Source organism: Trichomycterus rosablanca, chromosome 27 (assembly GCF_030014385.1).
Source record: "Trichomycterus rosablanca isolate fTriRos1 chromosome 27, fTriRos1.hap1, whole genome shotgun sequence".
Lineage (NCBI taxonomy): Eukaryota > Metazoa > Chordata > Actinopteri > Siluriformes > Trichomycteridae > Trichomycterus > Trichomycterus rosablanca.
Window position 1 is genome coordinate 11,991,430 of NC_086014.1, and position 25,137 is coordinate 12,016,566.

General features: G+C 45.1%; 1 protein-coding gene across 2 annotated transcripts in view; it reads right to left on the reverse strand.

Annotated features, from left to right (window-relative positions):
* ankrd11 (ankyrin repeat domain 11) overlaps positions 1–25,137 on the reverse strand; it is a 115,299-nt gene that overhangs the window by 66,458 nt on the left and 23,704 nt on the right. The window contains exon 1 of one of the 2 annotated variants that reach the window (XM_062989852.1): positions 22,392–22,476. The exons of the other annotated variant lie outside the window; for it this stretch is intronic. The gene's annotated coding sequence lies outside the window, so the exon portion shown is untranslated. Of the gene's footprint in view, positions 1–22,391; positions 22,477–25,137 lie in introns of those variants that run through there. 2 annotated transcript variants of the gene reach the window in all.

Here is a 25,137-nt window from a genome sequence, read left to right on the forward strand (position 1 = left end):
TGTGAACAAACCGTCTTTATTAGTGTGCATGCAATATACCAGGCTTCTTCAAAGCCAAAAAAAAATGGGTCGAAGAGAAAAATAATAATAATTAAATAAACAAATTTAACAGGCACAAGTGAACTTATCCTCGGTCAGCAAGCTGGAGGGCTGTGTCTCAAACAGCTGCCCTGTTATGTGTTCACGTTTACATTTTCAGCATTTAGCAGACGCTTTTATCCAAAGCGACTTACATTACAGTTACAGCATATAGTCTGAGCAACTGAGGGTTGAGGGCCTTACTCAAGGGCCCAACGGCAGCAACCTGGCAGTAGTGGGGCTTGAACCAGTGACCTTCTGATTACATTTACATTTTCAGCATTTAGCAGACGCTTTTATCCAAAGTGACTTACAGTACTGTGACAGTATATTATCTAAGCAATTGCGGGTTCAGGGCCTTGCTCAAGGGCCCAACAGTGGCAACCTGGCAGTGGCAGGGCTTGAACCAGCAACCTTTTGGTTACTAGTCCAGTACTCTAACCTCTAGGCTACAACTGCCCTATCTAGTTTACTAGATGTAGTACTAGTTTACTACAACTGATTACTAGTCCAGTACCTTAACCGCTAGGCTGCGACTTGTTTATTAGTGGTTGAAGTGTCGCCACTCACTTGTAGAAGCTACCATCATTAGTCGCCGGATAATAGTAAATAAAACGGCGAAATGCTGCAGTCATGCTTTCCAACCACACAACATTGCTAGCTAGCAGTTAAATACAGCTAAATACGCTAAGCAAGATGCACTTGGTATCTCCAAGCTACTACTACTGTAAATGCTTTCTTTGTATTAGGGCATGATTTGGATTCAGAAACATCTGCATCGCCCAGCTAGCTCAGTCGGTACAGCATGAGTCAGTTAATCCCAGGGTAGGTAACTGGTTCGAGCTTCACGTTGGCCGTTCTTAAAATGTTATGTATGTGGGACAGCAGTACGTCAGTGCGTAGAGCTCTGGGTTTGAATCCCGAAGCCCTTGAGCAAGGCTCAGGAGGGTCTCAAGTGTCAGCCAATGCTGTGCTAAATGCTGTGCTAAATGCAAAACCAGCAGAGATGAAGGTCTCTACAGGTCCATCATGGTACTGAGGTTTGTTTGTGGTTTTTTTTTTTTTTTTATTAAACCCAGTGCAACCAGGAAAGTGTGAGGCTGTGATTTCACTGATTTCACTACCCACAGCTGGCAACAAGTAAACCACATTTAAAAAAAACATGCTAGCACCTATGCGAATACACACAAACGTATTAAAAACAGCAACGAATCGACAGTAAGCATCTATGGCTAATATTCCAGCCTGTTCAGTAGGACGTCTGACTGAATTTTTCAGCTCATGCGAGTTCCTTCTGTGCTTTGAAAAATTAGGCCAGTCTGGAGTCCCAAAGCCTCACATCAGAGTCACACGCTTCACTGCACACACTTCAGCTCTATACATCTATTAAAACCCACTTTTCTTTCTTTGCACACTTACACACTCACACACACACACACACACACCATCGCTAAAGCCTCGCCAAGCCCTTAAATTAGCCTGCTGGATAGGAGTGGGGTGTCAGCAGCTGAGGCGACGCCTGAGGCAAGAATCAGGACTGGAACCGCTGAGCGCTAAGCCTGCGCCTCGAGTTCGGGTTCGGAGACATTAAAGGCGGAGATGAAACGGACTCGTGCGAGCGCAGCTGAAGCAGACATGAAAACCAGCTTAGATGGCCAGATGGAGCTTGTAATGGCTGCTGCTCTTCTGCTGCTCTTTGCTTCTTTACTTGCGAGGAAACGTTCTAGCTCTCGCGTGAACGCTAGCGAGGGCGCGAGAGGGAAGGAGCCGACACCTGCTCCGGCAACAGCCGCTCTCCATAACTTCGACACTCCCCGTTCTTGCCTGACCGATCGAGCCTGTTGGCATCGCCCGACGCTCAGGTGCCCCCTTAACTCGCAAGTGTTGTGCGTGCACTTGACGGACCAAGAACTCACAACCTTCAACAGACTATGACATGGGAAAGTAGGTTGAAGAAGCTAGCTGGATGGTAATTTAGCATAAAGATGACAAGCACATGATAAAAAAAGCGTGTTAGACATCTGTTAGCATAAATAAGCAACATCTGTACCCCTTGAGTCATTTATAGCCAATCATGATCATGATAATCATCACTACCGTTCCACATACAAACAGTACCTACTACAGATATGTTTTAAAAGAACGACTTATTCTTATTTTAATTAGTATTTTAATCAAATTCAATTCATGTGTGGTCCAGCCGATCCCTGTTTTACGAGCCTGTCATCAACTAAGTCGTAACTAAACAGTCAAACCTTCACAAAACTCCAAATGCTAATAGATATGCTAAATAAACACCATGAACGGTAAGTATCCATATTAAACTGCATTTACATCTGTGGCACTCAGTGGACGCTTTTATCCAAGCCATTGAGAGTTATAATGCTCCTGCTCCAGGGCCCAACAACGGCAACCTGGCTTAAACTAGCAAGTCTCTGATTACCGGTGAGATACCACTGCCATTCAGTGTGGTGAAAAAGAGCCAAAAAAGTTTAGCCCGAAACTTAAGTGGAGGTCTAAAACAAAAATCTGATAACGGTGCGCTTCATCAAAGCTTCAGTCTTGTCTCGGGGCTTATCTGGTCTGAGCATGTGTGTGCGCTGTGGCACCGTGGCTCTTATTGATTTGGGACATGTCCAATGGCTGTCTTGCTTCAATTTATCTGCCGGTCGGTCCTACGAGCCACACACATAGCGTCTTGAAGGAGCAGAACGCCTCTCCTCCGACGCCAAGCATGACATCATTTCTCTATCGCTGCTCTATATTTAGCGGTTCGACCCAAACCAGGAGGTCTTAGTGCCCGGCCCAGACGCCTACTTCATTCAATGTGTGAAGAATCATAAAACATGAGTGATATTAATCCAATGAATATGTTAATAAAACAACTGACAATGATCCACATTTCTGTTTTTACTTACATGAATATTTCTTTATTTATGAATTTATTCCTGATGTTTTAGTTCCTGTGATGAGAACGATGGGCTGTGAAAAACACCACTGTGAACAATCGTTCTGACTGGATGCTTGAGCTTTAGATTTTGCAGATCTGGTTCATTTTGTGTGGTTCTAGTAACATCTAATAATTAGCATCTAATGTCTGATTTATTCATTTATCCATCTGTGGCAGCTGTTTTCTCATTGACAAAGTCCCAGTCGGCCCAGAGTATCCATCAAACTCTAGGTGTGATGCAGGAATAGAGTCGGGTTCATGCGCTAGCCACAAAGGTCACTGCACGCTCCCTATAGCGGGTAAGATACTGCATTAGTAAATTGAAGGTCACCGGTTCAAGACTGACCGCTGCTTTGGTTACATTCATGACAGGGACGGTAGTTACTCATTACACAAGATTCATCAGTTCACAAGGTTATATCGAACACAGTTGTGGACAATTTTGTATCTCTAATTCACCTCACTTGTATGTCTTTGGACTGTGGGAGGAAACCGGAGCACCCGGAGGAAACCCACACTGACACGAGGAGAACATGCAAACCCGGACCAGACCGCCCCACCTGGAGATCGAACCCAGGACCTTCTTGCTGTGAGGCGACAGTGCTACCCACTGAGCCACCGCTGTTGGACACTCGAGCAAGACTCTTAACTCTCAATGGCTTGGATTGTATTTGTACTTACTTAATAATGTAAAATTCAGTAATTTTGGCAACCAAACTACCAAGTGAGGATTAAATCTGGGGGCTAGGAGCTGTGGTGACACTACTTTCTGTTCAATATTACGCAGCCATAACAAATGTAAAATACAAACCTCCGTGAGCAAATGATTCAGTAAATGAAATAAGAAAGATATTGTAATAATGAAACCATGTAAAAAAGCGAGGCGATAGCTACAAGGAAAGACACAGCGAAAGAAAGAAATTAGCTAAAAAGGAAGAAAGTGGGAGGCCGCTGAGATAATAGTGTCGTAAATCAGGCAGCGCTAACTCTGCTATAAAGCATCTTCAACTGCTTCCATCTCACCGTCCTTACATTCTCACTCTCGGTTTTATCAGTCTGTCCGATCTATAAAGCCGAGCTCAAGCGAGACCCGTGGTGCAATTCAACGCCTGCTGGACAGGCCAGAAAAAAGCCAGAGCGAGAGAGATGTAGCGATAGCCAGAGAGAGAGAGTTAGAAAGATAGAAAGGAACGGAGAGAGAGAAGGAGAAAGTGAGAGCGCAGGAGAGAGCTGGAGATAAAACGAGGGAATAAAAAAGATAAAGGAGATTTGAAACGAGACGACTGAAAGCAGCAGAAACGCGATTGGTGCGAGTGCGCCTGGCATTTCCACCGCGCTCCCAGCGCTGAATAACATCCTGGCCGGCTAATCTGTGCGAGCGTGACAATTTATTCAGGATCACGTTACCGCCGAGTGCGAAACGCAGTGCGGAGGAGGACGTGCAGGCACCAGCGCCTGGGTTTCCAGCGACATGCTCCGCAGCCTTTTCACTGCCGACTCTGGCTAGCTTTAGGGAGCTTTAAGTCGGCGCTAATAAGCAGGAAAGCGGTTGGAATATAGGACGGAACCGAGCGTTTAGTGTGCCAAACAGTTAGCCAAGAGAAACCGGTATGAAAATATTAACGTGTACAGTCATTACGTTCAGATGCAATTAGCACTGGAAAAAAAGGCTTTAAATAGATAAAGAAGAGATGTGTTAGCATAGCTAGTTCTATTCCCACAACTGAAAGGCGTACAGAACCACAAATCGTCCACGGACAGGTGCGCTACACAGGATTTCACAACAAATAATAGCAAACCTAGTCAAATTTGAAACACTTGGCTTGGTAGTAAAAGAGTGCAGGAGCTAGACTGGCCTGTCTGCAGTCCAGACCTGCCTCAGATCGAAAGCGACTGGAGATCCTAGACCGTCGAGTGTTATGGGAAGCGAGTATTAATATCCCCAGAACATTGTTAAACAGGAAGGTGACGTAACAGTGATAAATATTTCTCTGTCCCAACCTTTTTTGGAACATTTTGCAGCCACATGCTGGGTGGCCCAACTAACTGATGCTTAAATCGGGCTTCAAATCCAGTGTGTGTTTTGCTCAGGGATAAAACTCAGGAATGTGTGAAACAATGAGAAGCCTAGCCGGTAATAAAACAACGCTAACGTGTCCCGTAAACCAGCTGAGACAGCACGGAAGTGTGTTAGTGAAGTGTGTGAAAGTGCAGCCTGGTTACAGTAGAATATAGATAAGCTACGATGCAAAATAATTCCCATCCACCTTCAATGTACAATGTTGAGTAAAACCCTGTACTGGATTAAACTGTGAATGCTAACTCGACCATTCCAAGAATGCGGAATCTGCTCCTCAAGCTCGACCTCAAATACAAAGAATCTGGTAAAAAGTTCCATGAATGATCCACTGCTAGAGAAATTATGAGGTAGCAAATAGGAAAATGTGCACAGATTCCTACTGTAATATACCGCCGAGAGCCATTAACGTCAAAAACACTTAGGCTAACACGTGCTGACCAGTCAGATTCAAGGTTTCAGCAGTTCTAAAGGTAAAATCTCTACAAAACATTAACTATTAGTGTGGTGGAGGATGGTAAATATGAAGGAAAAAACAAAGCCATGCCAAAACAACAGTCGGATGCCAGTAGATACTCACCTAAGTAACAAGAAGTGTAATGTACTGGCGTTTTGCACTTTACTAGCCAGACGATTAATATTGTTTAGGTGGAAAGACTCTCTTCCCCCGACTTATGCCCACTGGATTAGAGAAGTTATGCAATACCTCAAATTAGAGAAAATAAGATACTCTCTTCAAGGGTCAGTACAGAGGTTTTATACAACCTGGCAGCCCTTCTTGACATTTGTGGAAAATATGAAAGCTGGAAATATGAGACACTAGGTTTGTGATATGAAGGATGTATTTATTTTGGTATTACTATGTGCCTTGTTATTTCATTGTGTAGAAATCTGTGATTTATCTCTCTTTTTTTACATGTGCTTATATTTTCTTTTGTAAAGTTTCCACTTCTGAGCAGAAGACTGGGGGAAAACCAGCATGCTGTACAGAAGCTGGTTAAAATGACACACAGAGAACACGCGAGAGCGGCGCGGGATCGGCCGAACGATCGCTTCGACCCAGCCACTTTCATTCTGCCCACACGTTATTGCACCACGGTGTCAGGGAAAGGACGTGAGCGGCCACAAACCATCAGGACTTGTGAGAGGGAATGAGTAACAGCACTGGTATCCTATGCCACAATAATCACATATAGACACATCCTGCTGTTTGGCAGCTAGTCTGCGACCTTGCACTGCAGAATGCAGTTCTCCTGTGACTAACACATTTGTGCTGGTTGATGTATTTGAGGCAACAGAACCAGCACATGACACACCTCTACAAGTGTAAAAACCCCCAACAACAGGCATGAGAGCTTGATTAATCAACCATTCAAACACAGCAAAATTAAATCACCCAGGTGGTGCAGTGGGATATTCCGCTAGCACACCAGCACCGAGTTTCTGAACTCCTCGGTTCGAAACTGGGTGTTGCCACCGGTCGGCTGGGCGCCATCTGGGGGCATAATTGCAGCAGACCACCGTATCTGCAGGGTGGGGGCCGGACTACGTGTGGGTGAGTGTGTGGGTCTTTATACGCTGTGTAAGGACCCTGATTGGCGGAAGAGACGCCAGTGCAGAACGCAGGTGCGAGAAGAGGAGGGCTGTACAAGTGTAGGAGGAGGCGTGTACAGCGACGTGCTCTCCTCGGATGCAATCTGGTATCTCTCAGCAGCGGAAGACAAAATAGAGTCGCTAAATCGGGAGGAAAATGCATAAAAAAAAGACCTTGATAAGGGCTCTGCAGATTCTATACGTCTAATGTTTAGAACAGAACACTAAGTTATAGAGTTCTACATCATTTTTCATCAACACCATATGTAGCCGTTCATCAAAAACACGCTTTGCAACGAAGCTACACGGCTAATGTAATTCAAAAACAATTAAAAACTGTTTTATTTTGAACTCTTTATAGTCTATTTCGACCGTGGACCTGTTCAGACAATTTTCCCTGTAATTTAAGGGGGTCTTTTCTTGCCACTGTCGCCCTTGGCTTGCTCAACAGGGTTTATTTTTGCACTTTCTCCCCATTTTCCAACCGATTTAGCGACTCAATTTTGTCTTCCGCTGCTGAGAGATACCCGATTGCATCCGAGGAGAGCACGTCGCTGTACACGCCTCCTCCGACACGTGTACAGCCCTCGTCTTCTCTCTTCCGCCAATCAGGGTCTTTACACAGTGCATGAAGACCCACCCACCCACACATCGTCCGGTCCCCACCCTGCAGATACGGTGGCCAATTACGCCCACCAGACGGCGCCCAGCCGAGTTTCGAACCGAGGAGCTCAGAAACTCGTTGCTGCTCAGCAGGGGTTTTTATTGTCAGTCCATGATTCTGTAAAGTTGCTCTGACACAAAAGCTACTGTAAAAAGCGCTACACACATAGATTTGACTTAACACGAGCTATAAAGAAAGTAGTATCCTCAGCATTAGCATTTTAATTTGCATTTTGGTCAAATTAGCCTCGAATTGAATGCTTTTATAGTAATTTTACACCCTGCGCTGACCAAAAACCAGAACGTAAAGCTTCCGATTTGAATCCATAAGCAGATCATGAGCAGTTAACCTTCTGCTCTTCTGACCTTTACAGATATGAACACGACAAACCTAAATGATCGTGTTGACCTTCCGCCCTTCTTTTCCGTTTATTCCATACGGACTGATTCGAAACTCGATCGTTCGTACGTTCATCGACGTGCACCCTACGGGTCATTTAGAACAGGCGATGCGGCTAATGACGTGTTTTTGGAAGATGGGCGCAAATGGAAGTGTCTGACGGTCATGAGGAGACCACGGCACAGACGTGAGCAGAGGCGAGGATCAAATCAGGACCGACATTACCTATTAACGCTCTTTGGTGTTAAACTGTCCAGTATTTAATGAATCAAAACAAGCTGTGCTGCTCAGGGTTGAGCTTTAACACATCATATGGGTTTGAATCAGGAAAATGAAGCTGTGGCTCTGCACATATAGCAGTGTGTGTGTGTGTGTGTGTGTGTGTGTGTGTGTGTGTGTCAGTGGGGGCAGGTGAACAGCAGATCCAGCTCATTTCAGCCCTCATCACGTAGCGCGCCACTGTTTGCTCCTGTGCCTCGCACGCTGGCCGCGTAGTCCGCTACGGCCGTTGCCATGGTAACTGCAAATAGCGAGCCGCGCGGCCCGGACCCATTACTGTAAACAGCGCCTGAGAGATGCTGAGAGACAGAAAAGGCCGGAGAGAGCAGCACGAGCAGCTCGAGCGGCATCTCCGCTACCATTTCACATGTACGAACGCACCTGGTACTATTCTGCCCTGGTTAAATCAGCAGCGCTTCTAACAGCCGACTGGAACCAAAAATGAAACTAGCGGTAAATTTGTCATCGGATTACGCTGCCGCCTGAACCTGACGATTTGTCTCCTCGAGCGGAATGGGAAAGGACGAACTGGTCGCTTGGACAGGCTGAGCATTTAGGAGAAAATTAGCAAGTACTCGGGTAGGAGTGGGGGGGTAAATGGGAGGCGGTGTCGCACCGTTTGAATCCGTGCAGACAAACTGCTCCTGTTCTAATGTGCACCCTACCAAAGTATACTGACTACTGTACACCAATCAGCCATAACATTAAAACCACCTCCTTGTTTCTACACTCACTGTCCATTTTATCAGCTCCACTTACCATATAGAAGAAATTACTGACTGTAGTCCATCTGTTTCTCTACATGCTTTGTTATCCTGCTTTCACCCTGTTCTTCAATGGTCAGGACCCCCACAGAGCAGGTATTATTTGGGTGGTGGATCATTCTCAGCACTCGCCTACCTAGTTGGTCCACCTTGTAGATGTGAAGTCAGAGACGATCGCTCATCTATTGCTGCTGTTTGAGTCGGTCATCTTCTAGACCTTCATCAGTGGTCACAGGACGCTGCCCACGGGGCTGGATAGTGACAGTGACCGTGAGGTGTTTAAAAACTCCATCAGCGCTGCCGTGTCTGATCCACTCATACCAGCACAACACACACTAACACACCACCACCATGTCAGTGTCACTGCAGTGCTGAGAATGATCCACCACCCAAATAATACCTGCTCTGTGGTGGTCCTGTGGGGGTCCTGACCATTGAAGAACAGCATGAAAGGGGGCTAACAAAGCAGGCAGAGAAACAGATGGACTCCAGTCAGTAATTGTAGAACTACAAAGTGCTTCTATATGGTAAGTGGAGCTGATAAAATGGACAGTGAGTGTAGAAACAAGGAGGTGGTCATAATGTTATGCCTGATCGGTGTATAAGTATGTTCAGGGAAAGCAGGGGTTTGCAAGAGTAATGCAGTCAACCGCAGCATCACCAAAACTGTTTACATTAGATAATGAGCGGAGATGTTAATGATTAACCGAAGAACCAATCAGAACAAAGAAACCATTGTTCCATTTCTGGAGCTGGTTAAAAACGTCCTGACGTGATATTAGATCAGAGCTGCACGGATTACACAAGCGGTACGGTGACAGTACAGGAGCTGAGCTGAGCTGAAATCTAACCCGTCTCGTTCGCCCTGTTTATGCACTTCTAAACCCAACAGAAAAACCTTTTAATGCATTTACTGGGCGGCAAGGTGGTCCTGGGTTCGATTCCCAGGTGGGGCGGTCTGGCCCGAGTCCTTTCTGTGTGGAGTTTGCTTGTTCTCCTCGTGTCTGTGTGGGTTTCCGCTGGGAGCTCCGGTTTCCTCCCACAGTCCAAAGACGTGCAAGTGAGGTGAACTGGAGATACTAAATCGTCCATGACTGTGTTTGATATAACTTGTGAACGGATGAACCTTGTGTAATGAGTAGCTACCGTTTCCTGTCACCAAAGTGTAAAACATGACGTTAAGACCCTAATAAAACAATAAAACAAACAATAATGCATTTATTACTATTAGGAATTAAAGCGTCTAACTGGGAAGCTGTTGTGCGTCTGTATGGAGTCAGACTAGAGGAGAAAGAATACCGCCCTGATACCGAAATCATTCGTTCACGTTTACATCTATGACATTTAGCCCAGCAAACCCCAAAAAAACACCAAGCACCCTTCAAACTCGTCATAGCGACAGGCTGACGTTCCCAGATAAGCACCTCGACTCGCTAAGAACGGATTAAACACGGATAAAGCGGCTGAATTATGTAAAGTTCGAGCCCGCACAGCTCAAGGTGAGGTCGAGGAGGGCGTTATTTGCATGGTGGGCATGTCGCTTTGATCCCGTCTACCTCTGTACCAGTCACCCCCCCTCCTCCTCGATCTGTCGGTGCAGCATGTGCGGAGTGTCGGGATGGAAATATTCACCATGCAGACTCATGCCTTTTAATGGACAGGGCCTTTCAGCTCCATCGGCGCTGTAGTGGAGTGCAGCAAAGGCTCTGGCAGAGGAATAAAGCCCAGATCACACTGAACCTGACTGCTTTCAATGTTGCTCAGAATGAAGAGAGCGAGAGAGAGAGAGAGAGAGAGAGAGAGAGAGAGAGAGGGAGGAAATAGAGACAGGGAATGAGATGCTACCCAACTATACAACATGAAAGAATTTGGGTTTTAAAAAAAAGAGCTGGCAGGCATGAAAAGGAAAGGCCATAAAAGAATGAGTCAGCACACAAAAGCAGGAGAGAAAATAAAAAGCTGCTGTACAATACGCCTGTATCCTGGCATGCCGTGCACAAAATAGGGCCGATAGTTTCAGTAAAACGTAAACAAACACGCTTAATAACTACAGGAAATGTGAAATATATTTTAATTTTAATTAGAGATGGGCCCGATACGATCACGGATCGGTATCGGGTCCGATATTGATGTCACATACAGATCGGATATCTGACGGACGGGCCGATCTACTTACCGATCCAAACTCCAGTCCGCATCTTGTGCGGACAAAGGATAATGTTTTTTTTCTCTCTCTCTTTTAATATGATGTTCTGTGTGGTTTCGGCCTCATAATCTAACCCTTAACACAATAACAATCATAATAATATTGAAGTATATATATCAGTATTGGTATCGGTATCGGCAGTTGTGTATCGGAATCGGATCGGAACTGAGAAACTGGAATGGAATGGCCCATCACTAATTTTAATTAGTGTAATAGTTCAATCATTCATCATTTGAATAATATGAACACATTTTGGTTCTGATTGGAACGACTCCATTTGTTCATTTCTTAATACGTCGTTACCCAAAGCTGGCGCATGCATACTGAGGACGTGTCTCAAATCAGCAGTCTGAATTCTCACTCAGTTCAAATCAACCACCAGCTGTTAGAAATAAACTGAATTCTTACTAAGTAATATCTAAAACCATATCAGACGGGAGTGAAATAAACAAAAAATAAATAAATGCGTCGAGCCACATTTGTCAGCAGTCAGCAACTGACAGAAGGGAAACAACTTGGGGGTTTGTTTAACATAAGGGTAGACTAGCGTGGCAAGTTACCGGGTCACAGTCTAGCACAACTCCTGGATTGAAAATATGCCTGTAAGCCACAACTCTATGCAGACAGCCTTTATTGTTATATATGCGTGCGTACAGTTACAGCACATCAAACTGTATTCTTTTAACATCCGGCTTGACAGAAGACAAAAAGCACAGGGTCGGCTATGACTGGCCCCTGGAGCAAATCTGAGTGATTGAGGAATGATGTCTGCTATTCATACTGATGAAATGCATTTCAGAGACAGGACGTAGCTGATAAACAAACATATAGCATGCGGATTGTTAGTTTAAATTGTGTCTAATTGGGTCTTTCATGATGATTTGTAAATGGGTGCAGCCCAGTAAATGATCGTGTTATGACTGCATGTGTGAGTGACACAAAGCAGGGATTTCGCTGGTAAAGACAACCCTGTAATTGTATAGGGTGAGTGTGAAAGGGACGACATGCATTCCGCAGAAATGGTTTAAGACATGTCTAAACCGTTTAGCCATTAACCATTCTAAACCCGCTTTCAAGCCTTTTATTTCCAACCAACCGGATCCTGAAAGGAAGCCCCTGGAGAACGCGAATCTTGGCCCGAGGTGAGAGTGAAGACACGTACGGATTTGCAGGTCTGAGTTACCTTTACCTGAAGTGATCACTGAAGGTATAACAAACTGGATACAAGTCTTATTTGCCGTAGTAGGGGGCTCATTACGAATGAAACTGATGTAAATTCCTTTAAAATACACGATTTCTTTATTCTTCGGAAGTTAGTGTAACCTAACCCTGTCTACTGTTTATGTCTAAGGAACAGAGTAAAATCTATAAGCTGTATTCCTATATCAGATTGTAGAATGTGGTGATGATGGTTAAGGGGGGATGAAGTCAGACGGTGACGTAACTCGCATCGAAATCATTTCTCGGCCGTCGGTGTAACATTTCGTGAATACGTCATACACGCCAGGGTCTCCTGCTGCATTAGCTGCTGATCCTTTATTGCTCGGTCAGGGCGAAACCCCGATCGCGGTCTTGCGCCGGAGTGTCTCGGCCTCGGCGTGCTGCAGGCCGGCTAACGCGGGAGAAAGCTGGCGAGCGATAAATCCGGCTGATGCAATCTAATGGAACGTTGTCTTAGGATGGGCTCGGTGCTCAGTAAATAATGGACTACTTACAGTCAGGGAAGATAATGCCCACGCCCTGGGGAGAGAGATAGGGGTAGATTCGAAAACACCATTAATGCCTTCTGAATGGAAACACTCGCGCGCACACACGAGGCAAGCTGCACGCAGATGCCTGGAGGACTGGTCGGCCCTTTCTTCCATACGCTGGCGCTCGGTGGAAACGATGATGGGGGCGATCGGTGGAGCTCTCAGGCTCCACGCTGCTGTACTGATGTCATGCTGACGGTAACGAGAGACCGAACAAACAAGGAATGCCAGGAATGAAAGTTGCTAAATAAGGTGTTTGGGAGTTGGATCTTACAACAAGCAAACTAAACAGTGTCTGTCTGATCCGAGGGCACTTAGACAAAAGCTTAAAAAAGGGGGGCAATAGAAGTAGAGTCCTTTCCTCTTGTAGGATGATGCGCCTGTATCTGGTTTCCCCAATGGTACGGTCTTGTTAGGCTACACTTTAATTCAAAAAGGAACCAAGAAACATTGTAAGTTTACTGCTAGCTTATTAATCAGGTAACCAAAAGATGATTGATTCAAAGCAACTAAACTAAACAAATCCACATAGCTGACTAACTAGTAGCCAGAAGTCTTGGTGGATTGCGAATACAAACAAATATATACTGTATATAGACTAACCTGGCTACTGTCACCCACAAAACTCCACTCCAATACATACAACAACGTACTCCAGCTTTCCTCCAAAAAATACGACCAAACCAGAAAGATTTCAAAGCCAAGTGCCAAATTCCACTTAAGAAAAATTCTGGCTTTTAACTTTCAATATCTTAAGCCACTCAGGGCATGTGCAATACCCCACTACTACCTCACTGCTGTTTTCAAACTATCTACTGTACTTTTTTATAACTATAGTTTAGTCTTTATTCTTTATATTTAAGATTCGTATACATACATGTGTGTGTGTGTGTTATGTATTTGTATATAATTTTTTGCTTCTATTCTTACTTATTGTGTGTGTAAGCACCGTTGGATTGCTACTCAATTTCGTTGTACACTGTGCAATGACAATAAAGGCATCTTATCGTATCTTAGCCCTGTAAGAGTGGACAATTTAATCTGCAAAAGTAAACCATACAAAAAAGCCACACCCTCAAAGCCCATTTAAGCTCTTTTCTCTGCTTTAAAAGCAAGCAAGTAATCATTCACATGAACGACACAACCACTGTCAGGCTGACCGGTTTCAGCCTAAATGCGGATACGCGTATATTATGAGCTCTGGCTAGAGTGACCCTTGTTGAAGAATGGCAGACAGGGTAGCGAAGACATAAACCTTCCTTGGCTGTCATTGTGAGGTCAAAAGTGTCGATCAAAGGTCAGAGAAAAGGGCATTTCTGGTCCAAAACTCTGCGGGAGCAAAAGACAAAACAGAGCATCTCAAGGCCTGAATGCAGAGGGTCACCCTGCCCCCACGACCACGTAAAGAAATGGTACGAAACGGTAATGGGAAGAGTGAGGAGTGAGCAGGACAACATTTGGCCAAAGCTCTTTTCAAGGAACCTCTAGCGCACAGAGCTCTCATTCATATCGTAACAAGCCCAACCAATCACAACAGGCCGATGCTTTTCTGAAGCGCCTCTGCTTTGAGTTGTTTTTTTTTTCCATTCATTTGTGTTTGCCAAGGCCACAAGGGTAAGCAGAGCTCCAACCGGAGAGCGCTGACTCCCACCAGGCATTGTTTTCAAAGGCAGCTGACATAACTTTGACCTATTCTAGATAGACTTGTGTAGGGTACAGGACTAAACACGAATGAACAAGACAAAAGTGGATCAGTAAACAATGCCACATATAAGCCACCTAAACTCTTCATTCAACATTAAACCAACTGGCACAAACAAGCCTCGGCCAAAATATCACCCTCCTGAAGCAGTAGCAGGCGACAGGAATATTTTTAACCTACAGATCTCCAGAGGGTCCGTTTACTCCCTCTTTAGTCTGTATTGATCCTCACACACGTTGCAAAAAGTGAAAACTGAGCCCAAAATTTCAAGGACTCTCAACACATCAAAAGTTTATAGATCACGAGAACAGTTCACCAGAGAATCCGGCGCCTAATCAGCAGTTTCCACATCTCGGTCTGTATTAATCGAGAGCGACCTTGCAGAACATGACACTGAACCTGAAGTCTGACTGCAATTTTAAAACCTTGTGTCCACAGATTCCTACAACAGGTCACCAGGGAGAGCGTACACGGCCCCATGACTCGATCCAAGCCCGTATTGATGCTCCCAGAGCTCAGAGAGGACTGATAGATATACCATGGTAAAACAAACTACAAAGAAGGAGCTGCGTTTATACGGTAAACAAAAAAGCTGCAATTCATTTAGTCTAGGCTGAATGGTCACTTGACTTGACACTTGCAATCACAAGGTGTGGCATGTCAACATTCAAAAATACGACCAAGTGTTTGACTAAACTCAATACAGGATGTAAGAAGACGAACAGTGAACCAAAAGGCAAGGGAGGATTGAGGATTGAGGATTTTCCCGTCTGGTGGTGGACATATGTCCCATGGTGTTCGGTGGGTAATCTAAAACCCGTCGAGCTCATGAGTTGTTGGGGAGTGGACGGGAGAAGTCATGAAAAAGGAGGAGCAAGATGGTGGCCTCTGCCTGCTCGAGTGGACAGATGGGCCACGTGTGGCGTGGGAAGGGTTAAAGTCTGAGGAGGTCCCATCTGCCGGATCGTCTGTTCCCCTGGCTGGCTGCTGGCCCCTGCCTGGCTTTGGCGTAGTAAACGACACAAACACAGTGGCACTGTAACTTTCACTCTCACTAGCGCCGTGCATGAGTAACGTATAGGCGGGGCGATAAGCAAGGTTAGCGGAGCACACCAAAGAATTACCAGTCCCAGTCAATCGTCGGAAGTTAGGCCTAAACGCTTGTAAAAGTTAGAGGAAAAATTTGCTCACTCGGTGCGTCGCTAATACAAACAGAAATGCTGTTAGCGTATCTGATATTTTTCAGTCTCTAGTAACAGGAGCAGACAGGAGGGAAGAATTCCGAACGCGAACGCTCGTCGTCATTCTGTGCAAATCCGGCAGGCCAGTTGGAGGGTTTCAAAGCCGCCAGCAGGAACGGGGCCTAGTAATGGAGGGCCACCTGGATCCGGTGAGGCTAAGAGCCCACATTTCGGCTGCCACAACAAAAGACGGGTTCTTTATGCTCCGGTACAGACTTAAGATTAAAAAAAAAGAGGCACTACAGGCTTTGAAGTCCACCAGAGGTGGTGTTTTTAACAGGCGGAGAAAAACAAGACGTCGTGAGATGGAACAGCCAGACGTCACATGGTCAATCTGCAGGACATTATCAATAACACTACTGCAAGACTTTTACCGTGTGATTGGATATTTAGATACATGCTACATACATGTACGCATATATACAGGGGTTGGACAAAATAACTGAAACACCTGGTTTTAGACCACAATAATTTATTAGTATGGTGTAGGGCCTCCTTTTGCGGCCAATACAGCGTCAATTCGTCTTGGAAATGACATATACAAGTCCTGCACAGTGGTCAGAGGGATTTTAAGCCATTCCTCTTGCAGGATAGTGGCCAGGTCACTACGTGATGCTGGTGGAGGAAAACGTTTCCTGACTCGCTTCTCCAAAACACCCCAAAGTGGCTCAATAATATTTAGATCTGGTGACTGTGCAGGCCATGGGAGATGTTAAACTTCACTTTCATGTTCATCAAACCAATCTTTCACCAGTCTTGCTGTGTGTATTGGTGCATTGTCATCCTGATACACGGCACCGCCATTGGATGCACATGGTCCTCCAGAATGGTTCGGTAGTCCTTGGCAGTGACGCGCCCATCTAGCACAAGTATTGGGCCAAGGGAATGCCATGATATGGCAGCCCAAACCATCACTGATCCACCCCCATGCTTCACTCTGGGCATGCAACAGTCTGGGTGGTACGCTTCTTTGGGGCTTCTCCACACCGTAACTCTCCCGGATGTGGGGAAAACAGTAAAGGTGGACTCATCAGAGAACAATACATGTTTCACATTGTCCACAGCCCAAGATTTGCGCTCCTTGCACCATTGAAACCGACGTTTGGCATTGGCACGAGTCCATCGTCATACATCTTAACCTTTTTATTCTATAAATTCTATAATTAATTCCATAATTTGACCTATTCTTCCTAATTAATTTAACATTCGATTGGTTAAATATAGCAAACGCTTCAATCCAAAACCACCACATTTGGTAAGGCATGTTTACAAGTAGCCAGCTGGCACTTACTTCCACCTAGTCAAGCACTAGCATACATAAACTATTCGAAAAATCGGGTAACTCATTTGAATGAACACACTGCTTAATGTATGGCAAGCCAAGCATGCCAACGTGGTGCCAAACAACATTCCCTATTCATTTATCGAGTCTCTAAAACTGGCCTGGAAACGAGAGATGGAAGCCAGACCGAGAACTGCAAACAGCAATCATTCACTGGGTGCATAACGAATAACACCAGTGCTTGCTTTGCCTGGGTCGGCGGAAGGGTCGGCGAGTGCAGGACATGGCTCGGTCGTTAGTAACATGGCCGGCAGAGGACAGGGAGACGAGTCCTGCTTCCCATCACCCTCAGCAGTGTTTATGCAACAGGCAATGGAAATAACCCACCTTGGTCCCTGAGTCAACTCTGCATTTTCCCGTCTGAATTATTGCCGAAAGCAAAGGTCAGCCCCCTCTAATGAGAGGAGCGGGAGGTATGTGAGCACGGCGCGGGATCGCAAACAAGGACACGCCATCCCAGGAGTGATATTGGCTTGCTACCAGGCGAGAGACACTCGATCCCAAGGTCGCAGTGCTGTGGCCGGTTGTGGAGGGCCGAGCTGAAACGGGCCGTGTGTTAGACCCTCGGTAATTCAGATTACTGGAAAATGTGTTAAACGTGAAGTTTACTGAAAGCTGAAGGTCTGGCTGACACAGTAAATAACACGGCCATTATAGCAACCATCATGGTCAAAAACCAGAAGAACACATCTCTATTACAAATCTCCATTAATATAATAAATCACAGTTTGAATATTATCCATTATTACTCCAAAAGCTGTTGAAACCCCACTGCTGTGGTATGGGAGGCCTTACGTAATGTGGATTTCAAAGGCCCGAGACAACACCCAGGCTTGACAACTGCTGTCCATCTAACACTCGAAGATCTCGTACATAAAACAGACCCTCAGACACTCAACACTCCTAAACGCTCTTTTTCAGGTCCATGCTTTCCTGACCCTGTGATCAAATGCTACATTTCGAATTTTAGCAGCAGCAGCACTACCAAAACAGCACAGTCATCATGATCCAGACACAGCCAGGACCGGGAGGGAGACGGAGGGAGAGAAAATGAAAAGCGAGAGAGGAAAAAGCAGGGATGGGGAGGGGGGGGATGCCAAACGTCACACAGGAATTAAAGCGAATGAAGCAGATGAGACCGGGGAGAGGCAGAAAGGTGGAATAGAAAGTCTGAGAGGTGAAAAGGGCACCGAGAGCTTTAGATTGGCTGATTTCTTTTCCTCTTTGCTCATGTACAAGCAGAACATACAAGCAACACGCCTTCATTAGCATATAGAGTGTCTTCACGTTTTACATTTCTGCTACCCAAAGAGATCTGCTAGCCTCCAGTCAGTCCTTTTCCTTTCTTTCTTTTTACTTCTTTAATATATAGGTGAAAAGGTATGACAGGGAATTTATGGTCCCTGGATTCTTATCATGGCTGTCAAACATGGATAGCCGTTTTTATTTTTCCGGCATCCACCAAAAGCACGTGCTATTATATATATTCCCAACCAGAGTTTAAACCAAAGTCATTTCCTTCCATCAAGAGAAGGATAAAACATTAGATCTACAAAAGAATCCAATTACAGACTCCAGATTGAGCCGAAAGAAAACAACGCAATGAATCTAAAGCTCGACGTCTACTTTAATCAGTGTGCCAGCGATGGTACACGACGTGCCAGCGTGCAAGGACCGTAGCAACCATGAGTCACCATGGGGGGCATCCTTTTAAGTTGGTTTAAAACAAAAACTCTAATTTGTTTCCAGGGGGGTTGTGGTTTGCTGAGCCCCCTGCAATTCATGTAATGACTAAATGATGTCTGCAACGACATGCTGGCACAAATGAGCGTAGATAATAAGAGCTGTCCAAAACCGTTCTGAGCACGTTTTTTTTTTTTTTCATTTGCTGGAAATTCCTGAGCTATGGTCAGGTCAAGAGCAAGAACAATAACATGGACGCACTAATAAATAGAATCTGGACCGGAAAGCACAAACAGTAGTAGTACACAGCAAAATACCTCGCGGACACTGAAAAAGCAAGTTCCTACGAGACCAACACGCTGAACCACGCAGCTCGTACGGTGAGTCACTGCACATTACCATCAATCATGTAATGTTTACAAAAAAAAGTCTGCTATCTGCACGTCAAGTCAGACCACAACGTCCAGACGTCTTACACAAACTCTCCGGCCTTCTGAGAGACCAAGCGATGAAGCGTCATCAGTCACGGTAGCCACTGCGGTCTCGAAAAGATCATGTCCGAGTTCTTCTGACTAAGGACTAAGCACGGACGCCAGCTTTTATAGCGGCACGCAGCCAAAGACTTTAAAAGGGAGCATGAGAATGAGCCTAATTTCCCTGACAGCACATTCTTTTTGTTTGAGCTGCACCCGAATAACAGATTCATCCCGTTCTTCGCCTGGAATGGAAGAAAAAGCGTCTGCACATTGTGGCTTTCTCATCACCGAAGGTTTTTTAAAAATCCTTATGCATGTCTTTATATTTCTGGAATCTAAACATCGCACCTTGAATTACGGGAGCTGCTACTCGTTAAGCAAAGGTGATCTCGGGACATAGTGAGGGAAATATTTGTACTCTAGCCAATCAGCTGCCATGGTGATGAATGGAATAGTGATCTCATTCTTTTGGACAAGGATCTTAAGAGCCGATTGCGAGTGCCAAGCCTTTAACAACCGGCAACTGCCTGACTACTGCAAAAGGGCACCATCCTACCCCTGTGTAGTCCATCATCTGAATGATGCAGCAACGGTGCTCGTTCTCCTTTTATTTCTGCTTTTAGGAGCCTGGCATCAGGGGCACGCGCGAGCAAAGAAAACGTCCAGGAGGTTCGATTTAAGGGTCGGAATTTCCAAACACATTGGGTGTGATTATTTAAACGATAACACCGATATAATAATCGCTAATTATCTGCTGATGCCCATATGTTCAGAGTATTTTGATGCATCATGACTCGCAGCCAAAAACTGCCTATGCCTTCCAATTCTCCAGGCTGCGCGTGGAAGCAAATCTGGCAACGTGACGCTCCCTCTCTCGTCTTCCATCCTCGAGCGCGCATTCCCGCGTTGAAAGGCGGGAGGGAGATGGCATTTTGGAGGGTAATGATGCATGGGTTTGTGCTCGCTTGCCACAGAGCCAGGCCTGTTTAGAGCACACGGCCTTACTGAATAGAGCGTTAGCATGTGGCCCACCAGGAGGGGAAGCAGGGGAGGGGATTGGCGAACAAAGCCCCTATAGTGGTCTCTAGCTGAGCTATGAGACTTATGTAATATGACTGGCAGGGCCCACTTCCTCAAACACGGCGCTGCAGACTAATCTTGTTAGGGGGGGGGAAGCTCAGGTGGGAGGGAGGCCGAGGGAAAAGCGAAGGAGCGAGAGCCAAAAAAGAGAGAAACATGCTCGTAATAAGCTCGGGCCGATCACAGGAGAGCGCCCGCTTTCATCTGCTGACCGATAAGACCCTAAATAATATCTGCCCTGGTGTGAGATGTGCCTGAGCTTCGATCAGGTTGAGAAGAAAGAAGGAAGAAAGAGGTAGAGGTGTGCAGGCAGCTCAGCTAGCAACCGCCTCTGCTCGCCATCAGCACGGCGCTGGATTTAGAGCGGTTAAAAATAAAATCTGATTTTGATTTACTGTACCGGGTGCCTGGAAATCATGTGACTGGCATCACATGAGGAGAAGAAGGAGGAGGAGGAGGAGGAGGAGAATGGAGGAGGGGCGGCGGTGAGGGGAAAAAACACAAGCAGGCCTGCTTGCATAATGAGTTCTGTGATCAGTCTGCTTGGTTTTCACTGATGGTAAGCAGATACAGACCCACTTCGGAGGTGAACAGCACCAGCTCACATGCCGGCAGACCCCCAGGTGAGAGTACGCACAGGGATAAATGGTGAAGGGAATTACTGACACGTGAGAAGGAAAACGAGAGAGGAATCTAACCTGGCTGATGTATACAACCACCGTTTCTGTGAGAATAACCAAAACAGCATTTACAGCCGTCGTGCATCAGTACAGGACGAAGGTTCTGTGTTTTGGACTAGTTCATATTTCTATGCACTTGAACATGGAGCAGCGGCACAGACGCGTTTGTTTATAGCTGTGATAATTATCTGGGTGACATACCAGGCTAAACAACATCTGCAGAATGCCTAATTTACTTTGAAAATGCGTCTTGGAAATGCTGTAGTGCTTTAGACGAGTGAGAGAGTAGGGGAGTTTGTTTATTAGGATTTTAACGTCATGTTTTACACTTTCGGTTACATTCAGACAGGGACGGTAGTTACTCATTACACAAGGTTCATCAGTTCACAAGGTTATATCGAACACAGTCATGGACGATTTAGTATCTCCAATTCACCTCACTTGCACGTCTTTGGACAGTGGGAGGAAACCGACACACACAGGCACGGGGAGAACATGCAAACTCCGCACAGAAAGGACCCGGACCGCCCCACCTGGGGATTGAACCCAGGACCTTCTCGCTGTGAGGCGACAGTGCTACCCATTTAGCCACCGTGCCGCCCGAGTAAGGGAGTACACTTGCTAGTTCTCACCACAAACAAACCGCTCCAGAGTTGGTTTGGGACCTGAGTGAGATCTCCTCCTGTCAGGGTGATTACTACGTTCACACCAAGGAGGAAAACAAACCTGAGTCAATTTACACAGACCAGTATTTTCGTATTTGAGACACAGCCTCGCACCATCACGGTTATTTAACGACTGCCGTGAAATGCGTCTCTTTTCTTTAAAAATCTGTTATAACAGGCAATTCAGTAGCTGTACAGTAGCCTGAAGGGAAGCTAATAAAAATAAGGCCACATATTGGGAATAGAAGTGCTTAAAATAAACAGATTTAATTTCATATGTTGGCAGGATTGACAAAGGATTGTTCGTTCTGTGTACATTAAATACAGACGACCTAAATTTGGGACAGACACACGACCACACACTACACCAGCGGCATCAAAAACAACACAGCGCCGATCCAAGAGAGAAAAATTCCTCCACACAGACGCAGGACCAGGCAGGCAGAGCCTGGCCGTGCACTAAGCCCTGCTCTTTACCACACATTCCAGCACATTAAACCAGCATGTTGGTACTAGCACGCGTCCTAGCACAACGCGCTACCGAGTGCAAAGAGCCCAGCACACATTTCTATGTTAACAACCGGGTTCATTTTCCAACACCTACAGCAAATAAGATTATTTACAAGCGAGGAGACAAGTCACCAGGGAACGCCCTAATGACAGACCAGCGGCGATCACGACACAACGTGGCTTCGGCTGGCGTAGAAGAACGAACCATCGCACAGCAAACAGATGAAGCGGAGTAGGAAAGGCGTATTTACCGATTCCATGGCTGTCTTCAGTGGCGAATAGTTAAAATCCAAAGGGGAGGAGAAAAAAGCTGTTTTAATTCAGCAAAGTCCAAGGAATCCTGCAAAACAACACAAACAAGAGGAAACGGATTAGTTCAGCATAGGTGGCTGTTTTAAATTCCAAACGTGATCTGGCACGGAGGATCCAGTTTCACTGCTCAGGTTGTGGTGGTTCCAAGTAAATAGCAAGACGCTGCACTTGTGATGGTGTAATGGTGGTAATTTGCCAACATGCCATCATGTGACACGCCGGGTTTGAAGTTTAGGCTAGAAATATTCAGTACATGCAGTTTTATGGCTTGAAGAACCACATCTCTGTTACTACAGCCATCATACAATAGGACGAACCTTAGAACAAACTCTAAAAGCAAGTTGCAAACAAGGGCAGTGGTGGCTCAGTGGTTAGTACTGGACTATTGATGGGAAGGTTGAGCCTCAGCACTACCAAGCTGCCACTGTTAAGCCCTTGATCCTCGGGAATTATTCGATTTGCTATGCCAGCATTAAATAAACTACAGAAAGACTAGTAACAAAATTTACATTTACATTTACATTTTCAGCATTTAGCAGACGCTCTTATCCAGAGCGACTTACAGAAGTGCTTCTATAGTGAACATTTCATTTCTCAAGTTTAGGTAAACAACAGTCGAAGAACATAAATCTGCTAAAACCTGTTAGAACCAAAGTGCCTTTTTTTTATTTTTTTTTTTTTATTTTTTTTTTTTTTAATGGAAAAGATTGGAATAAAGTGTTAGTAAATAAGTCAGTAAATAAATTCATAAAAATGAATCAGAAGTGTCATTATTTAAACACGTCCATCATTTATCTCATATAAAAGCTTTAAAAACTCAATCAGAAACGTATTAAGGCAATTTGGAGGGACCAGTGATGTTTTGGGAGGTCTGATGAACTCATAAGCTTTGCTGCACGAATATAAGGAGCTGTGCTGCATCAATAGTACCCGCATTGCCCAACCAATAAAGAATATATACTGCAAACTCTAAGGTATAAATTGCAAGCAATGTAGAAACAATACATTCCATTTAGGGATTAACCAGTTAACCAATAACCAACAAAGAAGTCGTAGTTTGATCACTGTAGAAATGTCATTTCAGTTCACTTCCAACATCTGTAGCTTGATTTGATCTGAGAACGGAGACCCACCCTTATACCCTCAGTGTGAATGCTCTACACTATAAGCTGGTCAGTTATCATTTCAAAGAAACTGGCATAATGTGTGACCCTAATTCCATTAAAAAGTCAGATCCAAATTGGTTTAAATGAAACGTTAGATAAACATCTAAAAGTACAAGATGTTTTCATTTCATCTTTGAAGCTCTACATGACCAGCCTGCTAAGAGCTAAATCAGAATCAGACCCGAGCGCTGCGGTGTGCTCGTGAGTATCTGAGGCCCCGATGCTTTTGCTCAGCAGCAATGCCCCAGATTTAAGTAATCCAGAACCGAGTGCACTCCCTTTTAATGGGATCTGGAAAGAAGCCTGTAATCGTGCAGCACAAAAATCCCCTGACCACACGCAGAACGCGCTGCGGTGGAACCGCTGAATAGAGATCGGCCAGACAAGGCGCAGACCACCGGCTTATCGAGACGCAGTGGAAGCTGTAAACAAGAAAGAAAAATGGCCTGCTACGTGGACGTCCATTACCGTGTTGATAACGGTAAATATTTAAAGAGTAGACGCTGAAATATTAAGAAGAAGACGGAGATTCCGCCTTCAGCCTGGAAGCCTCAGTTGCTATTTTTACACCGACAGATGTTTTCAATAACACTAAAGCTTAACATATAATATCATATAATATCACAATACAAGCAAACCGAGCTGCCAGGTAAAGCAACAGATACGAGTTTGCGCTGATGTTTGGTGACAGGTAAAACCAATTAAATTATAACCCAAGTGTGTGCTGATTAGGGAGCCTTGACCGAATGTTCTAGCAATTACAAAACAAAGTACACGTTTCAGGCAATATAAAATAAGCACGATGCTAACAGAAAGCTGCAAAATACAGAGTTAAACTGCAAGTCTGAACTAAGCTGCTGGACACTGTTGGACCCCTGAGCATGGTTCCTAATTCTCAACTGATTGACTGTAATTAGCTGCAACTGTATAACACCATGTTGCCACATTATGATATTTTATACATATTGATATAATTATATAAGTTTACATTGTTATATTATTAAGGATTTGAAGATTATTTCTGTATTGTTGTAAGACTAACAAAGTCCTGATCCAGTTTCTTCCTTCTTTCTTTTAATCGTACCCTCCCTGCACAGAGTGCGTGTACTGCTGACCTTAAAAGGGAAACGTTGGGCTCTAGGAAGGGAGCTCGTGCACTCCGAATTAGCCCTCGTAGGTCTGTTTGGTTTTGCAGCCGAAAGAGGATGCTTTCACAATTCTCATCGAGCAGGGAGGAAAGAAACGGCAGGCCGGGCCACATCCTGTCTCCGAACATCTCCGTAAGACCGGCTACACCGGGCACTAAAAAACAACTCGCTCTGCAGATAAGCACTTCATTCAGACTGGGTAAGATGGCATCGCGAGGCATGGTTATGCTGGCATACTGATAAACAAAGAGGAAACGGGCAGCAAACTAAGCAGATAGAAACAGAGACAGAGCATCATGTCTGGATGTGTACAATTTCAAAATACAAATATAGTGTATTGACGTCATATTTGATTATTAAGGACGGCAGGG